Raw genomic sequence first — 22,549 nt, 5'->3', positions numbered from 1 at the left:
GGCCTACCACTGTTGTGTCATCAGCAAACTTAATGATGGTTTCGGAGTCATGTTTGGCCATGCAGTCGTGGGTGAACAGGGAGTACAGGAAGGGACTAAGCACACACCCCTGAAGGGCCCCAGTGTTGAGGATCAGCGTGGCAGGTGTTGTTGCCTACCCTTACCTCCTGGGCTTTGTGGGCACTATGGTGTTGAACGCTGAGCTGTAGTTAATGAACAGCATTCTCACATTGTTGTTCCTTTTGTCCAGGTGAGAAAGGGCAGTGTGGAGTGCGATTGAGATTGTGTCATCTGTGTATCTGTTGGGGCAGTATGCAAATTGGAGTGGGTCATGACCAGCCATTCAATCACTTCATGTCTACAGAGTGCTATGGGTCGGTAGTCATTTAGGAAGGTTACCTCCGTGTTCTTGGCCACAGGGACTATGGTGGTCAGGTTGAAACATGTTGGTATTACAGACTCAGACAGGGAGAGGTTAAACATGTCAGTGAAGACACTTTCCAGTTGGTCAGCGCATGCTCTGAGTACACGTCCTGGTAATTTGTCTGGCCATACGGCCTTGTGAATGTTAACCTCTTTAAAGGTCTTACTCACATCGGTTGCGGAGAGCGTGATCACACAGTAGTCCGGAACAGCTGATGCTCTCATGCATGTTTCAGTGTTACATGCCTCAAAGCAAGCACAGAAGTAATTTAGCTCGTCTGATAGGGTCGTGCCACTGGGCAGCTCTCGATGGTGCTTCCCTTTGTAGTCTGTAATAGTTTGCAAGCCCTGCCATATCTGATGAGCGTTGGAGCCGTGTAGTACGATTTGATCTTAGTTCTGTATTGACGCTTTGCCTGTTTGGTGGTTGATCGGAGGGCATAGCGGGATTTCTTATAAGCTTCCGGGTTAGAATCCCGCTCCTTGAAATTGACAGCTCTACCCATTAGCTCAGTGCGGATGTTGCCTGTAATCGAAAAGTTATACGTCATCGATGCACTTATTGATGAAGCCAGTGACTTGATGTGGTGTACTCCTCAATGTCATCAGGAGAATCCTGGAACATATTCCAGTCTGTTAGCAAAACAGTCCTGTAGTTTATCATCTGCTTCATCTGACCACTTTTTCATTGACGAGTCACTGGTGCTCCTGCGTTAATTTTTGCTTGTAAGCAGGAATCAGGAGGATAGAATTATGTTCAGATTTGCCAAATGGATGGCAAGGGAGAGCTTTGTACGCGTCTCTGTGCGTGGAGTAAAGGTGGTCTAGAGTTGTTGTTTTCCCCCTCTCGCTGCACATTTAACATGCTGATAAAACGGATTTAAGTTTCCCTGCATTAAAGTCCCCAGCCACTAGGAGCACCATCTCTGGATGAGTGTTTTCCTCTTTACTTATGGCCGTATACAGCTCATTGAGTGTAGACTTAGTGCCAGAATCGGTTTGTGGCGGTAAATAGACAGCAAAGAAGAATATATATGAAAACTCTCTAGGTCGATAGCGTTGTTTACAGCTCATCATAAGATACTCTACCTCAAAACCATCTTAGTTAGACGTAAAATTGGGTGACATTTTTTTTTTATACAAAAATGTAAAAAATAATAGATTTCTTGTGTTATTTTATACAGACTATTCACTATATTGACCAGATACTGTAGTGGCTGCTCTAACATCAATCAAAATTAAAATAAATGGTGTTCGAGAGGATGAAAACCACAATGTATAATGGTTAAATTGTGACTGACTGATCTACCAATAATTAGTTGTTATTTATGATGCAAGGTTTGTAGATCAGTCAAATCAAATCAAATGTATTTATATAGCCCTTCGTACATCAGCTGATATCTCAAAGTGCTGTACAGAAACCCAGCCTAAAACCCCAAACAGCAAGCAATGCAGGTGTAGAAGCACGGTGGCTAGGAAAAACTCTCTAGAAAGGCCAAAACCTAGGAAGAAACCTAGAGAGGAACCAGGCTATTTGGGGTGGCCAGTCCTCTTCTGGCTGTGCCGGGTGGAGATTATAACAGAACATGGCCAAGATGTTCAAATGTTCATAAATGACCAGCATGGTCGAATAATAACAAGGCAGAACAGTTGAAACTGGAGCAGCAGCACAGTCAGGTGGACCGGGGACAGCAAGGAGTCATCATGTCAGGTAGTCCTGAGGCACGGTCCTAGGGCTCAGGTCCTCCGAGAGAAAGAAAGAGAGAATTAGAGAGAGCATATGTGGGGTGGCCAGTCCTCTTCTGACTGTGCCCGGTGGAGATTATAACAGAAAATGGCCAAGATGTTCAAATGTTCATAAATGACCAGCATGGTCGAATAATAGTAAGGCAGAACAGTTGAAACTGGAGCAGCAGCAAGGCCAGGTGGACTGGGGACAGCAAGGAGTCATCATGTCAGGTAGTCCTGGGGCATGGTCCTAGGGCTCAGGTCAGTTGAAACTGGAGCAGCAGCATGGCCAGGTGGACTGGGGACAGCAAGGAGTCATCATGTCAGGTAGTCCTGGGGCTCAGGTCCTCCGAGAGAAAGAAAGAAGGAGAGAATTAGAGAACGCACACTTAGATTCACACAGGACACCGAATAGGACAGAAGAAGTACTCCAGATATAACAAACTGACCCTAGCCCCCCGACACAAACTACTGCAGCATAAATACTGGAGGCTGAGACAGGAGGGGACAGGAGACACTGTGGCCCCATCCGAGTCAGTCACCTGCAGTCGTTTTGATGCTTTCAAACACTACCAATGGGTGTGTTTGAGTTGTAAGCGAAAGCTACCGACTGTAAACAAAAGTCGAGGAGTGAAGTGGGGGGAGGTGTATCTTCGATGGCCAAAAGTTGGGCAGTGATTTTCTAACAGCAATGCTCAGACCAACATCCCAGTGTTGTCATTGTTTATCAAAGTTTTTCTCTATAATGTCGAAATAACATGACTCCAATACCCATATAACACGCTCACAAACTGAAATGTGTGTTCATTGTTCAATTATTTACTGAGAGTATCAAATATCACATTAATTTGTATATAGGTTATCCACTGTATACAAGAAGTTGGTTCCTGTTTCAGTCATGTCTTTGGTCCCATTCACATGGATCAAACAAAAACACCAAATTGATTGGTTTACAATAGTGCCTCCCACAATGCAGGCAAGGCTGCAGAAGGATGTTGGTGAAGAGCAGCTGCAGAAACTTGCAGTCAACTTCATTACCTTTGATCACATGATTTCTGTAAAGTCCATGTAGTCGACATGTGGGAGCAAGTCAGGCTATTTTTATGCACATAACACAACACGTTTTGAAAGGCGGTGACCAACGATACACTCGAACATGTCGCATGTCTTCAAAAATGGAAGGCAGTTGGAGAAGGCAAGATCAGGTGGGAACATTCTAGCCAATGAGAGAACGGATATGCATGTGAACAGGTGCAACGGTTTCCACTAGATACCACAGCCACAATGTCAAAACTGTATCCTAAAAATGCATGGAGAGAAAAAAGTGTTTTTTTGGTCTTAATTTAAGGTTAGAATTAGGTTTAAAATCACATTTTGAGAAGATAGATTGTATAAATAGTTGGGATTATATGACTTTGTGTTTGTGGTAACTAGTGACGACAAGGCACCACGTTGTTGCCAGACTTGTATAGCCACAATGAACAGTTTTGTGACCTTGTGACCTTATTTGACCTTTTCTGCTGCTTTTGGGATGTGGTTCGATCCCCCCTTGGGGCACTACTTGTTGACTAATTATAACACTTAAACAATCACAATACAGTAACTATTGGTCACATGTATTATTATTCTATGTAGTAATTATATAATTGTGTCCGTTATTAATGATCATTTTTATGATAAACCTTTTTTTAACTGCACTTGAGTGTTAGAGGCCTAGATATCTTACAATGTCTTTATATATTTACAGACTGTGTGTGTGTGTGTGTGTGTGTGTGAGAGAGAGAGAGAGAGAGAGTGTGTGCAGGTTGTTTTATTTTTTCCTTGTCAGCCACCCATCTCTGCTTTTCTGCTTCATAAAAAGCTGAGGTCTGGAACTCCCTCCAGGTCATCTCTCTCCATTCCTTGGCCTTGGTTGCCTGATGACTCACCCTGAAATGAAATTGCTACATACATTCATTGTGGAGAACAAACATCAGTTTGGCCAGAGCAATGTGATGGGTAGCTAGGGGCCTTAGTACATTAAAAACACTTTTGCAGGATAATAAACTATCTGCCTGCCACTCCTGGGAACCTTGTATATGCTGTATGTGAGGGAGAGAGAGAGATGAGAGGGAGTAATGTTTTTCAACAGAAAAAGCACACAGAATTCCCTCAAACTGTACACATTAAGCAATACTCTTTTACAATATTATCAATCACACTTTGATTTGATAGCTATTTAGATTCATTATGTAGATGTGATAATGTAGGAGTAGATATCTCCAATCCTAAAATAAAATGGAGCATACATAAAATAAACAAGTAATTACAAATTATTTACATTGGGGATAATGTGTGTGTGTGTGTGACAGCGAGAGTGTGTGTGTGTGTGCATGTTATGTTTTATTTTTCCTTGTCATTCACCCATCTCTGCTTTGCCAGTCTTGATAGGCACGTCTGGGTGAGGCTGTCGGGCTTTGGTGGAGTGCATGGTAAATCTGAAAGAGAGATGCACAAAGTGGCAGTAAGTATATAGCTCAACAACATGTTTGTGTGTGCACATCTGTTGGTCTGAGTTAATGTGTGTGTTAATGTAATAAAAGTTTCTCCCTTCACGGCCAGTGTAGTAGGACCTGGTGCAGCAGAGGACTGCAGAGGACTGCTGTGGCTGCAGCTGAACTGCTGAGGGTGGCAGATCAGAAAGAGAGAGGCACACGTTTTAAGATTCAATCAGATACTAAAGATTTTTTTTAACCTTTAATTAATAAGGCAAGTCATTTAAGAACACATTCTTATTTACAATGACAGCCTACTGTTTAGAGTGTTGGACTAGTAACCAGAAGGTTGCAAGTTCAAATCCCTGAGCTGAAAAATTACAAATATGTCATTCTGCCCCTGAACAACCAGTTAACCCACTGTTCCTAGGTCGTCATTGAAAATAAGAATTTGTTCTTAACTGACTTGCCTAGTTAAATAAAGGTTTAAAAAAAGACAGATTTTTACCATGTCAGCTCAGGGATTCAACCTAGCAGCCTTTGTGTTACTGGCCCAAAATCTAACAACTAGACTACCCGCCGCAGATAGCCGACTCCCGCATAGCTGATGTTTTGGTGGTGTCTGAGGTTTAACTACGTTGGAGTTGTAAAATCGGTATGCAGCTGCTCTTGATCATTGTCACAAAGCCACACCCATCCTACTCGTGATACAAGTTCCGAACGAGAAAGTGTAGGCTATATTTCAAAGATAATTTGTAAAAATCCAAATAACTTCACAGATCTTCATTGTAAATGGTTTAAACACTGTTTCCCATGCTTGAACCATAAACAATTAATGAACATGCACCTGTGGAACGGTCGCTAAGACACTAACAGCTTACAGACGTTAGGCAATTACGATCACAGTTATGAAAACTTAGGAAAGAGGCCTTTCTACTGACTCTGAAAAACACCAAAAGAAAGATGCCCAGCGTCCCTGCTCATCTGCCTTAGTTATGCTGCAAGGAGGTATGAGGACTGCAGATGTGGCCAGGGCAATAAATTACAATGTCCGTACTGTGAGATGCCTAAGACAGCGCTACAGAGAGATAGGACGGACAGCTGATCATCCTCACAGTGGCAGACCACATGTAACAACACCTGCACAGGCTCGGTACATCCGAACATCACACTTGCGGGACAGGTACAGGATGGCAATAACAACAACTGCCCGAGTTGTTACTGAGGGCTTGTAGGCCTGTTGTAAGGCAGGTCATCACCAGACATCACTGGCAACAACGTCGCCTATGGGCACAAACCCACCGTCGCTGGACCAGACAGGACTGGCAAAAAGTGCTCTTCACAGACGAGTCGCGGTTTCGCCTCGCCAGGGGTGATGGTCGGATTCGCGTTTATCGTCGAAGGAAGGAGCGTTACACCGAGGTCTGTACTCTGGAATGGGATTGATTTGGAGGTGGAGGGCCCGTCATGGTCTGGGGCGCTGTGTTACAGCATCATCGGACTGAGCTTGTTGTCAGTGCAGGCAATCTCAACGCTGTGCGTTATAGGGAAGACATCTTCCTCCCTCATGTGGCACCGTTCCTGCAGGCTCATCCTGACATGACCCTCCAACATGACAATGCCACCAGCCATACTGCTCGTACTGTGTGTGATTGTGAGTGTTCTGTCATGGCCAGCGAGGAGCCCAGATCTCAATCCCATTGAGCATGTCTCAGACCTGATGGATCAGAGGGTGAGGGCTAGGGCCAATGCCCCCAGAAATGTCAGGGAACTTGCAGGTGCCTTGGTAGAAGAGTGGGGTAACATCTCACAGCAAGAACTGGCAAATCTGGTGCCGTTCATGAGGAGGAGATGCACTGCAGTACTTAATGCAGCTGGTGGACACACCAGATACTGACTGTTACTTTTGATTTTGACCCCCCATTTGTTCAGGGACACATTATTCTATTTCTGTTAGTCACATGTCTTTGGAACTTGTTCAGTTTATGAACGTGCAAAGCTGTCAACAAGGTTGTTGTTGAATCTTGTTATGTTCATACAAATATTTACACATGTTAAGTTTGCTGAAAATAAACGCAATTGACAGTGAGAGGACGTTTTAGAAATAATGATGACACCGCCAATGACACCACCAAAACAAACGCTATGCGGATGTCGGCTAAAGCGGATGTGATTGAACAGAGCCCCAAGTGATGGAGACTATGGATATGTGTATACATGTACAGTACTAGTCAAAATCTTGGAAACACCTACTTATTCAAGGGTTTTTCTTTATTTTTACTATTTTCTACATTGTAGAATAATAGTGAAAACATCAAAACTATGAAATAACACATATGGAAGTAACCAAAAAAGTGTTAAACAAATCAAAATATATTTGAGATTTTTACACTCTTGGTATTTTCTCAACCAGCTTCACCTGGAATGCTTTCCCAAGAGTCTTAAAGGAGTCCCCACATATGCTGAGCACTTGTTGGCTGCTTTTCCTTCACTCTGTGGTCTAACTCATCCCAAACCATCTCATTGGGTTGAGGTCAGGTGATTGTGGAGGCAAGGTCATCTGATGCAGCAATCCATCACTTCTTCGTCAAATTGTTTTACCTGTCTTTGTGCTTGTCTCCACCCCCCTCCAGGTGTCTCCCATCTGCCCCATTATCCCCAGTGCATTTATACCTGTGTTCTCTGTTTGTCTATTGCCAGTTTGTTTTGTCTTGACAAGCCTACCAGCGTGGTTTTTCCATATTCCTTGTTTTCCTAGTCTGTTTTCTAGCCCTCCCTGTTCCCGACCTTTTCTGCCTGCCCTGACACAGAGGCTTCCTGCCTCCCCTGACCTCGAGCCTGTCTGCCACCCTGTACCTTTCGGACTCGGTTGGTTAATGAAATTCTGCCTGTCCTCAACCTGCCCCTTGTATTTTAATAAATATCAGACTTGAACCATCTGCCTCCTGTCTCTGCATCTGTGTCATTATACAAATAGCCCTTACACAGCCTGGAGGAGTGTTGGGTCATTGTCCTGTTATAAAACAAATAGTCCCACTAACAGCAAACCAGATGGGATGGCGTATCGCTGCAGAATGCTGTGGTAGCCATGCTGGTTAAGTGTGCCTTGAATTCTAAATAAATCACCAACAGTGTCACCAGAAAATCACTCCCACACCATCAAACCTGCTTCACGGTGGGAACTACACACGCGGAGATCATCCGTTCACCTACTCAGCATCTCACAAAGACACCGAGGTTGTTACCAGAAATCTCCAAAGGACAGATTTCCACCAGTCTAATGTCCATTGCTTGTGTTTCTTGTCCTAAGCTCGTCTCTTATTATTATTGGTGTCCTTTGGTAGTGGTTTATTTGCAGCATTTTGACCATCAAGGTCTGATTCATGCAGTCTCCTCTGAACAGTTGATGTTGAGATGTGTCTGTTACTTGAACTCTGTGAAGCATTTATTTGGGCTGCAATTTCTGAGGCTGGTAACTCTCAAAAACGTATCCTCTGCAGCAGTGGTAACTCTGGATCTTCCGTTCCTGTGGCGGTCCTCATGAGAGCCAGTTTCATCATAGTGCTTGATGGTTTTTGTGGCTGCAGTTGAAGAAACTTTCAAAGTTCTTGAAATGTTCCATATTGACTGACCTTCATGTCTTAAAGTAATGATGGACTGTCGTTTCTCTTTGCTTATTAGAGCTGTTCTTGCCATAATATGGACTTGGTCTTTTACCAAATAGGGCTATCTTCTGTATACCCCCTTACCTTGTCACAACACAACTGATTAGCTTAAGAAGGATAGAAATTCCAGAAATGAACTTTTAACAAGGTTAATTGAAATGCATTCCAGGTGACCACCTCATGAAGCTGGTTGAGAGAATACCAAGAGCGTGCAAAGCTGTCAACAAGGCAAACGGTGGCTACTTTGAAGAATCTAAAGTAAAAATATATTTTGATTTGTTTAACACGTTTTTGGTTACTACATGATTCCATGTGTGTTATTTCATAGTTTTGATGTCTACACTATTATTCTAAAATGTAGAAAATAGTACAAATAAAGAAAAACTCTTGAATAAGTAGGTGTCCAAACTTTTGACTGGTACTGTATGTGATAATTACCTGTATCACCTGTTGCGGCCTGTGTAACAGGTGAAAGGAGCAGACGACTGCGGCTATGAGGGCTATGCTTGATCTAATAGGGGTGTCAGATCTAAAAGAGAGCGGCACAATTTTCTTAAGTGAAAATAATTATACAACAAAACAGAGAGTGATTGAGTGAGTGTGTATACGTGTGTGCGATAATTACCTGGACCACATCACACTACTTCAAGTCTACAAGCCTCTAGTTCCAGAGTGCCACTCCAGGTCTGGAACAGCTTGGTGGAAACACGGTTACCTGTCACCCACCGAGCCTAGTTGGCAGATCTGAACGATAGGCACAATATTATGTTAATGACAAAGCCTTCGACTACACACTAACCTAAATGAAGTGTTTGTGTGTGTGTATAGGGCAATCACGCAGCAGACTTCATTTTCCCAACTGCTCATTGTACTTGCACTCGCAAACTGTGGTGTATGTGTTCTGTGTTATTGTGACTCAGTGTCATGTTCTGACCTTAGTTCCTTTGTGATGTCTTTGTTTTAGTATGGTCAGGGCGTGAGTTGGGTGGGCAGTCTACGTTCTTTTTTCTATGATTTGGTATTTCTGTGTTTGGCCTGGTATGGTTCTCAATCAGAGGCAGCTGTCAATCATTGTCCCTGATTGAGAACCATACCTAAGCAGCCTGTTTTCACCCTTGAGTTGTGGGTGATTATTTTCTGTTCTGCGTTTTGTGTATTCACCGTACAAGACTGTTTCGTTTTCGTTCGTTGTCGCTTTATTGTTTTGTTTCAGTGTTCGATTGTTCTATTAAATCAATATGGACACTTATCATGCTGCGCATTGGTCCTCCTCTTCTTCCACCACCAACAACGGCCGTTACACTCAGAAGTGTGTCAACCTGACCACATCCTTGTTGTAGGACATTCAGTGATTAGCTTTGGAAAAATTATTATCAACATTGTACAGTAAAAAGGATATCAAATATTCAGATTAGGATTGACAAGTTGGCTAAATCACCTCTCGGGCTTAGTCTACACTTAAATTAAATAAAGAATTTAGGACCTGAGCTCTAGGACCATGACTCAGGACTACCTGGCCTGATGACTCCTGTCCCTGTCCCCGGCCCACCTGGTCGTGCTACTGATCCAGTTTCTGTCTGTGCCTATGGAACCCTGAACTGCTCAGGGCTCACTGGAAGTGCTACCTTGTCCCAGACCTGCTGTTTGATCCTGTCTCTCTCTATCGGACCTACTGTCTCAACCTCTAAATGCTCAGCTATGAAGAGCCAACTGGCATTTAATCCTGAGTTGCTGAACTATTGCACCCGCTATAACCATTGTGATTATTATTTAATCCTGCTGGTCATCTATGAACGTTTAAATGTCTCAAAGAACAATCTGGCCTAAATAGCTGTACTCTTTTATAATATCCACCAGCACAGCCAGAAGAAGACTGGCCACCTCTCAGAGCCTGGCACCTCTCCAGGTTTCTTCCTATGATCCTGTCTTTCTAGGGAGTTTTTCCTAGCCACTGTGCTTCTACAGCTGCATTGCTTGCTCTTTGGGGTTTAAGGCTGGGTATCTGTATAAGCACTTTGTGACAACTGCTGATGTAAAACAACATTGATTGAGTGCTTGTATATGCTTCTCTTCGTGTCAGTAACTCGAAATATGACATTGAGTGTAGAGGTTGACTGATTAATCGGAATGGCCGATTAATTAGGGCCGATTTCATGTTTTCATAACAATCGGAAATCGATGTTTTTGGACACCGATTTGGCCGATTTTTTAAAAACTTTATTTTTTACCCCTTTATTTAATCTTTATTTAACTAGGCAAGTCAGTTAAGAACACATTCTTATTTTCAATGACGGCCTAGGAACGGTGGGTTAACTGCCTTGTTCAGGGGCAGAACGACAGATTTTTTACCTTGTCAGCTCCGGGATTCAATCTTGCAACCTTACAGTTAACTAGTCCAACGCTCTAACCACCTGCCTCTCAATGCACGCCACGAGGAGACTGCCTGTTACGCAAATGCAGTAAGCCAAGGTAAGTTGCTAGCTAGCATTAAACTTATCTTATAAAAAACAAACAATCAATCAATCATAATCACTAGTTAACTACACATGGTTGATGATATGATAGTTTATCTATCTATAATCGATGCAGTGCGTATCGTTGCTCAAATGTGTACCTAACCATAAACATCAATGCCTTTCTTAATATCAATACACAGAAGCATATATTTCTAACCTGCATATTTAGAAATCCAGGTTAGCAGGCAATATTAACAAGGTGAAATTGTGTCATTTCTCTTGCGTTCATTGCACGCAGAGTCAGTGTATATGCAACAGTTTGGGCTGCCTAATTTGCCAAAATGTTACATAATTATGACATAACATTGAAGGTTGTACAATGTAACAACAATATTTAGACTTATGGATGCCACCCATTAGATAAAATACAGAACGGTTCCGTATTTCACTGAAAGAATAAACGTTTTGTTTTCGAAATGATAGTTTCCGAATTCGGCCATATTAATGACCTAAGGCTCGTATTTCTGTGTGTTATCATGTTATAACTAAGTCTGATTTGATAGAGCAGTCCTGGTTCAAGCCCAGGTAGCAGCGAGGAGAGGGACGGAAGCTATACTGTTACACTGACAATACTAAAGTGCCTATAAGAACATCCAATAGTCAAAGGTTAATGAATTACAAATGGTATAGAGAAAAATAGTCCTATAATTCCTATAATAGCTACAACCTACAACTTCTTACCTGGGAATATTGAAGACATGTTAAAAGGAACCACCAGCTTTCATATGTTCTCATGTTCTGAGCAAGAAACTTAAACATTAGCTTTCTTACATGGCACATATTGCACTTTTACTTTCTTCTCCAACACTTTATTTTTGCATTATTTAAACCAAATTGACATGTTTCATTATTTATTTGAGGCTAAATTGATTTTATTGATGTATTATATTAAGTTAAAATAAGTGTTCATTCATTATTGTTGTAATTGTCATTATTACAAATACATTTCTTTAAAAAAAAATTCGGTATCGGCTTTTTTTGGTCCTCCAATAATCGGTAATCGGTATCGACATGGGAAATAGGTCGACCTCTAGTTGAGTTATCTTACATTTCCTCAATAGGAAGTTGTACCTTAAGCCAACACTTTTCCTTGTCTTTCCTGCTGGGGACAGGGGGCTTCGGAAGGACCTAAAGAATTGTAATATCAACAATAATTAGTGGACACATTTATGAATGAAATTCAAGGTGGGTTAGCTGTTTATCTCATCTGATTGCGAATTGCTGATGATATACTGCACGTCTATTTTCTTTTGAAAATCTACCACCGAACCACACAATTCAATCTAGTGAGAGTACACACCACCGTTAGCTTATTTCACCAGGTCAAAAATAACAAAAAATTCAAGGAAGACCTAGCAAAGAGGGCTCAAGTAAAAGGCATCTCAATAGCAGCAGCTATGGTATGGATAAAGACAATGTGACACCACCACATCTGCATGAATGTGTGATCGCTCGATAATAGTATCTAATTTAAGCTATTAGCTTATCTAGTTAACTTAGCTCCAAAGAGACAACCAATGGCATCAACAGTCGTTTTAACTAAAGGTCCATCTAGTTAGCAATGGTTGCATGTAAAACCACTTTAGAGATGATCATAAAGTTTGAAAGCAAAGTTGACTTATTGGTCTGCTGCTCTTCGGAACTAGAGGCATCCACATACCTAGCGTTGTTAGCATTAGCTAGCTAGCAGTGCTTGCGTGTCCAGCAATAATGTCAACGTCGAAAACCAAATTAAATATGTTAATTAAGCCATGCTGATTTAGTAAGGTAAATCCAATTGGACTGAAGTAATTAACAGGCTGAACGTACATTTCTGTGACTCACTAGCTAACTTTAGCTTGCTAGTTGTCCCAGCGTGCGGATTCTTTGGCTCAACAGCCCTAAACCATTTCCCATGCATTGTCAATGGGGTTTCTAAAACAACCCGGGTGTAATGTAATTCTGGCCACTGGTTGGTTTTGTGTCACTAGTCTGATTTCCAATAGGGAACACTGAAAACAGGACGAGGTGCATATTTCTTAGCCCAGCAGCAGTCACTGAGACAACTGGCCTCTGATATAACGTTGTTGTTTTTTAGTTACTGGGATGTCACGTTTCCTATTTGTATCAGTACACTTCTAACAACCTAATCATTACGAAACTTCTATTCGATCAATAAGCCACACCTAGCTAATTCTGTAGCTCAGTTGGCAGAGCATGGCGCTTGTAACGCCAGGGTAGTGGGTTCGATCCCCGGGACCACCCATACGTAGAATGTATGCACACATGACTGTAAGTCGCTTTGGATAAAAGCGTCTGCTAAATGGCATATATTACAATATTATTATATTAGTGGGTTCAATCCCCGGGACCACCCATACGTAGAATGTATGCACACATGACTGTAAGTCGCTTTGGATAAAAGCGTCTGCTAAATGGCATATATTATTATTATTATAAACCATTACCTTTTTTGTTAACCAGATTCGACACTCTTAAGAATAGAATACACTACATTACCAAAAGTGTGTGTACATCTGCTTGTCGAACATCTCATTACAAACTCATGGGCATTAATACAGAGTTGATCCCCCCTTTGCTGCTATAACAGCCTCCACTCTTCTGGGAAGATGTTCCACTAGATGTTGGAACATTGCTGTGGGGACTTGCTTCCATTCAGCCACAAGAGCTTTAGTGTGGTCGGACAATGATGTTGGGCGGTTAGGCCTGGTCCACAGTCGGCGTTCCAATTTAATACAATTTGATTTGATTTATGGGAGATTTAGATCGTGTTCCAAGATTAAGACTTATAGTTGACCGGGGCAGCTCTAGCAGGGCAGAGATTTGACAAACTGACTTGTTAGTAAGGGTAGCTTTCAATGATGGTGCCATGTTGAAAGTTACTGAGCTCTTCAGTAAAGACATTCTACTGTCAATGTTTGTCTATGGAGATTGCATGGCGGTGTGCTCGAGTTTATACGTCTGTCCAGGGGCGCAACTTTGGTTTTAGAAGTAGGGGGCATAATTTATTTATTTATTTTGATCTAGTCGGATAAACACTCCAAACAGCCTACCCGACCACTCGGAGGCGTCCGCATTGTCCTAAAGCACACCGGTGCCTTGTTTTGTATCACATTTCAATGATAAAACTGGGGAGGACAAAAATGCAATTTCAGAATGTGGAGGGGACATGTCCCCCAGGTCCCTAGTGAAAGTTGTGCCCCTGCATCTGTCAGCAATGGGTGTGGCTGAAATAGCCAAATCCACTTATTTGAAGGGGTGTCCACAAACTTTTGTATATGTAGTGTATGTGAGTGGAGCTGGGACTGGAGCACAGCGATCCCAATTTGACTGGAGTGTGGAGCGAGATTCCCAAAGGCTGGAGCCTTGGCCTTCTCGCCCACTCCAATTTAGCTCCAGTAGCTCACTTCACGAGCTCAGGGCATGCCCTGACCCAGCATGCATTTGTAGTCTACTTGTGTGCTGCTATAGCCCCTTGCTTTAGCTACTGTAATGCAGTTCGCTGTATATTCTCACAAAGAAACTGATAAAACACACAGGTGCAAAATCAAGGTGACTTACAAAGATGATGACCAGGAGCAAGAGAGGGAGTGTGGTGTTGTTGCGTCTACAACTAAAAAACTATAATGGAATCTGAAAAGACAAGTATCCCAAAAGCATGATAGTTTTCTTATTACATCCACATTGTAAATGAAAGGAAATGAGGTGGTTAGATAACTCAGTGTGCCATTGTAGCAAATCATTTAGAAACTAAAAATCCGATCTCTTAAACGTTTCGTTCATTTTTTTGTTCTATTATCTATACAATAGACCATCCGTTATTTTGGCCCAATAGACCTAGCATATTTCCATGTTCAAAAAGCTTTCCATTTTGATTGGGTTATTTTTCCTAAAAACCTTTAGGCCTACCTATAAAAATAAAAGCATCTCTGCCCAGCCTGTCAAGAACAGCCAAAAGGATGTTAAGCATCCCCAGTGGCTCTGCAAGTGTGGAGAGGATATTCTCCGCTCCTGGCCTGCTCTCCAGGCAACATTGCATGAGCCTGAAGCCACAGACTGGCCAAACTTGTGCTTCTAAAAATAAATTCAAAGGCACTAATAAGTCATTTTTAGTATAATTTGTATTTAATTCTAAGTATGTCCTAGCCTATATGTGAAATTTATAGTGGTGTAAAGTACTTAAGTAAAAATACTTAAAAGTACTACTTAAAGTAGTTTTGGGGGGTATCTATACTTTACTATTTATAGTTTAAACAACTTTTAATTTTAGTTCACTACATTCCTAAAGAGGTATGAGGTAGGTCTGTTCCCGTTTGGTGGGTGTGGCAAGGTGTGGTCTTGTTAATATGAGTGTGACTGAAATCGCTAAACTGGTGCTGCACATAATGCCCTCTCCCTGGACCACCTTAATCACAACTTTTTTCAACTGGTCATTCAAATCCTACCCAACTCTATAAAATAAAAAATAGAGTCACCTGTAATAGCGTGAAAGTGGTATGACTAAAAAGAGCGGGTCGAATGTTAAATTGTGTGCAATTCTATGTTAGTCTGTTATCGACACTATCAGACACTTTCTCTTTGCCCTTTACAGGCCTTTAGCAGTATAACATTCTAATAAATCCTATAGCTGAAAGGCAAATATGCCTGTTTTTATTCTTATTTTAAGTCTGGAAAGGACAAATCTAGGAGTGATTGCCTGTTGCAAGGTTTATTTTAAAAATCTGACCCAGGACGCTGTAGCCAAGTAATGAGAATATACAGTGGGGCAAAAAAGTATTTAGTCAGCCACCAATTGTGTAAGTTCTCCCACTTAAAAAGATGAGAGAGGCCTGTAATTGTCATCATAGGTACACTTCAACTATGACAGACAAAATTAGAAAAAAAATCCAGAAAATCACATTGTAGGATTTTTAATGAATTTATTTGCAAATTATGGTGGAAAATAAGTATTTGGTCAATAACAAAAATGTATCTCAATACTTTGTTATATTCTCATTGTTAGCAATGACAGAGGTCAAATGTTTTCTGTAAGTCTTCACAAGGTTTTCACACACTGTTGCTGGTATTTTGGCCCATTCCTCCATGCAGATCTCCTCTAGAGCAGTGATGTTTTGGGGCTACATGGACTTTCAACTCCCTCCAAAGTTTTTTATGTAGTTGAGATCTTGAGACTGGCTAGGCCACTCCAGGACCTTGAAATGCTTCTTACGAAGCCACTCCTTCGTTGCCCGGGCGGTGTGTTTGGGATCATTGTCATGCTGAAAGACCCAGCCACGTTTCATCTTCAATGCCCTTGCTGATGGTAGGCTTTGTTACTTTGGTCCCAGCTCTCTGCAGGTCATTCACTAGGTCCCCCCGTGTGGTTCTGGGATTTTTGCTCACTGTTTTTGTGATCATTTTGACCCCACGGGGTGAGATCTTGCGTGGAGCCCCAGATCGAGGGAGATTATCAGTGGTCTTGTATGTCTTCCATTTCCTAATAATTGCTCCCACAGTTCATTTCTTCAAACCAAGCTGCTTACCTATTGCAGATTCAGTCTTCCCAGCCTGGTGCAGGTCTACAATTTTGTTTCTGGTGTCATTTGACAGCTCTTTGGTCTTGGCCATAGTGGACAGGTGTCTTTTATACTGATAACAAGTTCAAACAGGTGCCATTAATACAGGTAACGAGTGGAGGACAGAGGAGCCTCTTAAAGAAGAAGTTACAGGTCTGTGAGAGCCAGAAATCTTGCTTGTTTGTAGGTGACCTAATACTTATTTTCCACCATTTATTTGCAAATAAATTCATTAAAAATCCTACAATGTGATTTTCTGGATGTTTTTTCTCATTTTTTCTGTCATAGTTGAAGTGTACCTATGATGAAAATTACAGGCCTCTCTCATAGTTTTAAGTGGGAGAACATGCACAATTGGTGGCTGACTAAATACTTTTTTGCCCCACTGTAGGTGGTAATCACATAGTTGACAGCATATAATCTTAAATGTATATTTGTATATTATTTACAGTATGGATAGACTTTAACAGATTCCCTGTGGCTCACATCTTGATCAATACGGCTTTTTTCACTTCAAGTGCATTATTTAACAACATGTCAATAAAAGATCATGCACAGGCTTAACCCAGAAAACATAGTTTATAAGCGGTAAACTACAAAACAGTACAGCAGTCATTTATTGAAGTCTACAAGGGCTATTGTTTGTCTATCATAGAGTAATACTGGGCACGCGAGTGGTAAGCTGAAAGTAGTCAACTGTAGACGGAAGTCGAAGAGTAAAGTCAGAGCAGGTACATATGCACCGACAGCAAATCATAAAACTTCTGATGTTTCTATGAAAAGCGACAATAGAGTACCACAGAATGAGTCATAATACCCATAAAACCTTGCGGTCAAACAAGGAAATGGTTCCAAATGTTTTTCCACCGTTCATTTTTCCCATAGTTTAAATGTTTCTAAAATCCCCTAAGGGCAGTGTTTCGTGTAGGCTTACTCTGGCATGATGTTTTGAGGACTGTGTAAATCTCTCTAGGACAAGGTGACTTTTATCAATATATTCGCTTGTAATTACCCACCCAAAATGAAATTATAATTAGCTGCTAATGTGGCTATCAAAGAACTACAAATGCCATGATAATCTGGACGAAACTGCCAAATCGAGGCAAAGGTAAGAATCTCTGGATTAACCATCGAAGGAAATCAAACGTCAGAGACAAAGTGGAGTAGGAATTCAACTGCTCAGACACGAGACATATGTGGCAGGGTCTACAGACAATCACGGAATACAGAAGGAAAACCAGCCACGTCGCTGACACCGACATCTTGCTTCCGGACAAGCTGAACACCTTCTTTGTCCGCTTTGAGGATAATACAGTGCCACAAACTCGGCCCGCAACCAAGGACTGTGGGCTCTCCTTCTCTGTGACCAAAGTGAGTAAGACATTTAAGCGTTTAAATCCTCGCAAGGCTGCCGGCCCAGACGGCATCCCTAGCTGCATCCTCAGAGCATGTGCAGACCAGCTGGCTGGTGTGTTTACGTACACATTCAATTTCTCCCTATACCAGTCTGCGGTCCCCACATGCTTCAAGATGGCCTCCATTGTTCCTGTACCCAAGAAAGCAAAGTATCCTCCAAGCTCATCATTAAGCTTGAGGTCCTGGATCTGAACCCTGCCCTGTGCAACTGGGTCCTGGACTTCCTGACAGGCCACCCCCAGGTGGTGAAGGTAGGAAACAATACCTCCACTTCACTGATCCTCAACACTGGAGCCCTACAAAGGTGTGTGTTCGGCCCCCTCCTGTATTCCCCGTTCACCCATGACTTTGTGGTCAAGCACGCCTCCAACTCAATCATCAAGTTTGCAGATGACACAACAGTAGTAGGCTTGATTACCAACAATGATGAGACAGCCTACAGGGAGGAGGTGAGGGCTATGGGAGTGTGGTGCCAGGAAAATAACCTCTCACTCCATGTCAACGAAACAAAGGAGATGATCATGGACTTCAGGAAACAGCAGAGGGAGCACTCCCCTATCCACATCGACGGGACAGCAGTGGAGACGGTGGAAATGTTCAAGTTCCTCGGCGTACATATCACTGACAAACTAAAATGGTCCACCCACACAGACAGTGTGGAGAAGAAAGCGCAACAGCACCTCTTCAACCTCAGGAGGCTGAAGAAATTTGGCTTGGCACCTAAAACCCTCCCAAACTTTTACAGATACACAATTGAGAGCATCCTGTTGGGCTGTATCTCCCCCTGGTACGGCAACTGCACCGCTTTCAACTGCAGGGCTCTCCAGAGGGTGGTGCGGTCTGCCCAACGCATCACTGGGGGCAAACTACCTACAGCACCCGATGTCACAGGAAGGACAAAAAGATAATCAAGGACAACCACCCAAGCCACTGCCTGTTCACGCCGCTATCATCCAGAAGGCGAGGTCAGTACAGGTGCATCAACACTGGCACTGAAAGACTGAAAAACAGCTTCTATCTCAAGGCCATCAGACTGTTAAATAGCCATCACTAGCACATTAGAGGCTGCTGCCTGTTTACATAGACGTGAAATCACTGGCCACTTAAATAAATGGAACACTAGTCACTGATAAATGTTTACATATTTTGTATTACTCATCTCATATGTACACTTCTGGTCAAAAGTTTTAGAACACCTACTCATTCAAGGGTTTTTCATTATTTCTACTATTTTCTACATTGTAGAATAAGAGATGTAACGTGTACGCTAATAATCGGGAATCAAGTACAGGGTGTGAATTTACTAAATAAACGAACCATGGAACAAAACAAGAAACACAAGTAGTGTGCAGATATATAACACAGGAACAGAATCAATAACACCTAGGGAAAGAACCAAAGGGAGTGACAGATATAGGGGAGGTAATCAGGAAGGTGATGGAGTCCAGGTGAAACTCATGAGGCGTAGGTGTGCATAACAATGGTGGCAGGTCTGCGTAATAATGAGTAAACTGGCGACACGGAGCGCCAAAGAGGGGGAGCGGGAGTAGACGTGACAGTACCGCATCCCTGATACATGGCTCAAGCCGCAGGATGCCAACCAGAGGGACGTCCAAAGGACCATGAGCGGGCCGGTCACTTCTGCTGAGGCGCAGGAACCTGTAGAGCCAGCTGAGGCGCGGGAACCTGTAGAGCCAGCTGAGGCGCGGTAACCTGTAGAGCCGGCTGAGGCGCGGGAACCTGTAGAGCCGGCTGAGGCGCGGGAACCTGTAGAGCCGGCTGAGGCGCGGGAACCTGTAGAGCCGGCTGAGGCGCGGAAACCTGTAGAGCCGGCTGAGGCGCGGGAACCTGTAGAGCCGGCTGAGGCGCGGGAACCTGTAGAGCCGGCTGAGGCGCGGGAACCTGTAGAGCCGGCTGAGGCGCGGGAACCTGTAGAGCCGGCTGAGGCGCGGTAACCTGTAGAGCCGGCTGAGGCGCGGGAACCTGTAGAGCCGGCTGAGGCGCGGAAGCCTGACGAGCCGGCTGAGGCGCGGGAGCCTGACGAGCCGGCTGAGGCGCGGTAGCCTGACGAGCTAACCGAGGCTTGGGAATCTGTCGATCCAGCTGAGGCATGGAAGCGTGACGAGGTAGCTGAGACATCCCTGGTAGCTTCGGCAATGGAAAACTGACAAGCCAACCGGGGCTTGTGAACATGTCAAGCCAGCTGAGGCATGGAAGCCTGAGCCAGCTGAGGCATCCCCAGTTGCTTCAGCAGCCACCCTTGGACCCGGCATAACCAGTAAAAAATAAATAAAACATCCCTGTTGCTTCCCTTTGGCGATGCGTTATTCTTTCACGTATACGCTAATAATTGGGAAGCAGGTACAGGGAGGGAATTGAATTAATAAATTAACCATGGACCAAAACAAGAAACACAAGTAGCATACAGACATATACACAGGAACAGAATCAATAACGCCTGGGGAAAGAACCAAAGGGAGTGAGATATATTGAGATATAGGGGAGGTGATCAGGAAGGTAATAGAGACCAGCTGAGTCTCATGAGGAGCAGGTGCGTGTAAAGATGGTGGCAGGTGTGCGTAATAATGAGTAAACTGTCGACAATGAGCTCCAGAGAGAGGAAGCGGGAGAAGATGTGACAATAGTGAAGACATCAAAACTATGAAATAACACACATGGAGTCATGTAGTAACCAACAAAGTGATAAACAAATCAAAATATATTTTAAATTTGAGAATCTTCAAATAGCCACCTTTTGCCTTGATGACAGCTTTGCACACTCTTGGCATTCTCTCAACCAGCTTAATTTGGTAGTCATCTGGAATGCATTTCAATGAACAGGTGCGCCTTGTTAAAAGTTCATTTGTGGAATTTCTTTCCTTCTTATTGTGTTTAAGCCAATCAGTTGTGTTGTGACAAGGTACGTGGGTATACAGAAGATAGCACTATTTGGTAAAAGACTAAGTCCATATTATGGCAAGAACAGCTCAAATAAGTAAAGAGAAACAACAGTCCATCATTACTTTAAGACATGAATGTCAATCAATACTGAACAATTCAAGAACTTTCAGTTTCTTCAAGTGCAGTCACAAAACCCATCAAGCACTATGATGAAACTAGCTCTCATTTTTTGGTTACTACATGATTCCATATGTGTTATTTCATAGTTTGATGTCTTCGCTATTATTGTACAATGCAGGAAACAGTACAAATAAAGAAAAACCCTCGAATGAGTACGTGTTCTAAAACTTTTGACCGATAGTTTATATTCCATTCTACTCTTAGGCTATGCCGCTCTGACATTGCTTGACCATATATTTATATATTCTCAATTCCATTCCTTTACTTAGATTTGTGTGTATTGGGTATATGTTGTAAAAATGTTAGATATTACTGCACTGTTGGAGCTAGAAACACAAGCATTTCACTACACCCACAATGACATCTGCTAAACAAGTGTATGTGACCAATACAATATGATTTGATTGAGAACGGTAGCTAAATTTAGCAATGAATAAATTGGCTACATTTCTTTAAACGAACAATTCTGTGAACTGTCTCGTGCATGTTTTATATGGACACAATACCTGTTAGCATAGGTGTCAGCTAGAGATGACATGCAGGAGCTTGCGGGGATTTTTGTCTTGCATGATGTTTACTTTGATGCTAATTAGCATTTTCAAATCTGAGAGTAAATAGAGCCTAATATATTGATAACAGTCACCTTGTCAGAGAGAGATTTACATGGTTATCAAAACGTCACGCTAGGGTAAGCCTACAAAAAACACAGCCCTTATTTCAAATGTTTCCTTCTGTAGCTCAGTTAGTAGAGCATGGCGCTTGTAATGCCAGGGTAGTGGGTTCGATCCCCGGGACCACCCATACGTAGAATGTATGCACACATGACTGTAAGTCGCTTTGGATAAAAGCGTCTGCTAAATGGCATATATTATTATTATTATTATTAAAATTATTGGAACCATTTCCCTGTTTGACTGCTAGGTTTTATGGGTATTATTACACCTCCACAGTGGGGCTCTATAGGCAGTTTTCCATTGACCCAGGTTTATTCCATAATGGAAATGCAGATAGGCCAATAGCAAACATTTTCTAAAGATCAACAACATTTTTCTATGTTTGACAGGTGGATTTGTCTTTTGTCGAACTTTCTTTATTGCGACAAATTATGATGGAAACAATGTTTAAAAAGAAATGCTGAATCATTTTGAAGGCACTTGATGTCACCCACATAACTATAAAACTCCACTCCACCCACATTTACTTCTAAATGCCTACTGCTTGCAAAATCCTTTTTTTTTCAGCTATAAAATGTATGTTTCTTTGCAGGACAAGGATTGTCATGACTTTCCAGAATACCTGAATTGCTTCACCTTGCTTTTCTAGTTTCACCATCCAATTATTTCAGATCTACATGAGTGCAAGTTCCACCCTGGCATGGACTGTGGCGATAGGTTGGTACAGGAGAATTATTAGACCGGCAAATATTAGTCAATTATTGCATTCTATACATGCAGGCTTTCGCGGGCTACCTGACACATGACACATAGGCCTACAGGCTGTGGCCAATTTATTAACGTGCAATTTGCCAAAATGGCTAATGGAAACACTTCAACCACCACATTTGTATTCGACACTGATCATAGGTGTTTCTTAGGTGTGATGTCATGCTGCTTTTATCGACACAAGATAGTTAGCCTAAATGGAAACTCACCCTAACAGGCAATTGTCACATCTATTTTCTATGCGAGCAC

The 22,549-nt window shown here is 42.5% G+C and overlaps 1 long non-coding RNA gene across 2 annotated transcripts; it reads right to left on the bottom strand.

Moving 5' to 3' along the window:
• Nucleotides 1-2,593: 2,593 nt before the first annotated feature.
• LOC124045146 lies at nt 2,594-12,701 on the bottom strand. 2 transcript variants are annotated; one of them, XR_006840795.1, is made up of 5 exons: nt 12,616-12,701; nt 11,878-11,934; nt 8,916-9,034; nt 8,729-8,819; nt 2,594-4,812 (listed from the first exon to the last, which is right to left on the bottom strand). It is a non-coding gene; the product is annotated as an uncharacterized LOC124045146 (long non-coding RNA). The 2 variants fall into 2 exon arrangements; XR_006840796.1 differs by having other exon boundaries at nt 12,631-12,700.
• Nucleotides 12,702-22,549: the final 9,848 nt, after the last annotated feature.

This window comes from Oncorhynchus gorbuscha, linkage group LG10 (genome assembly GCF_021184085.1).
Source record: "Oncorhynchus gorbuscha isolate QuinsamMale2020 ecotype Even-year linkage group LG10, OgorEven_v1.0, whole genome shotgun sequence".
Lineage (NCBI taxonomy): Eukaryota > Metazoa > Chordata > Actinopteri > Salmoniformes > Salmonidae > Oncorhynchus > Oncorhynchus gorbuscha.
The sequence above is the reverse complement of the archived record's forward strand: the minus strand, read 5'-3'. Positions and strand labels throughout refer to the sequence as shown.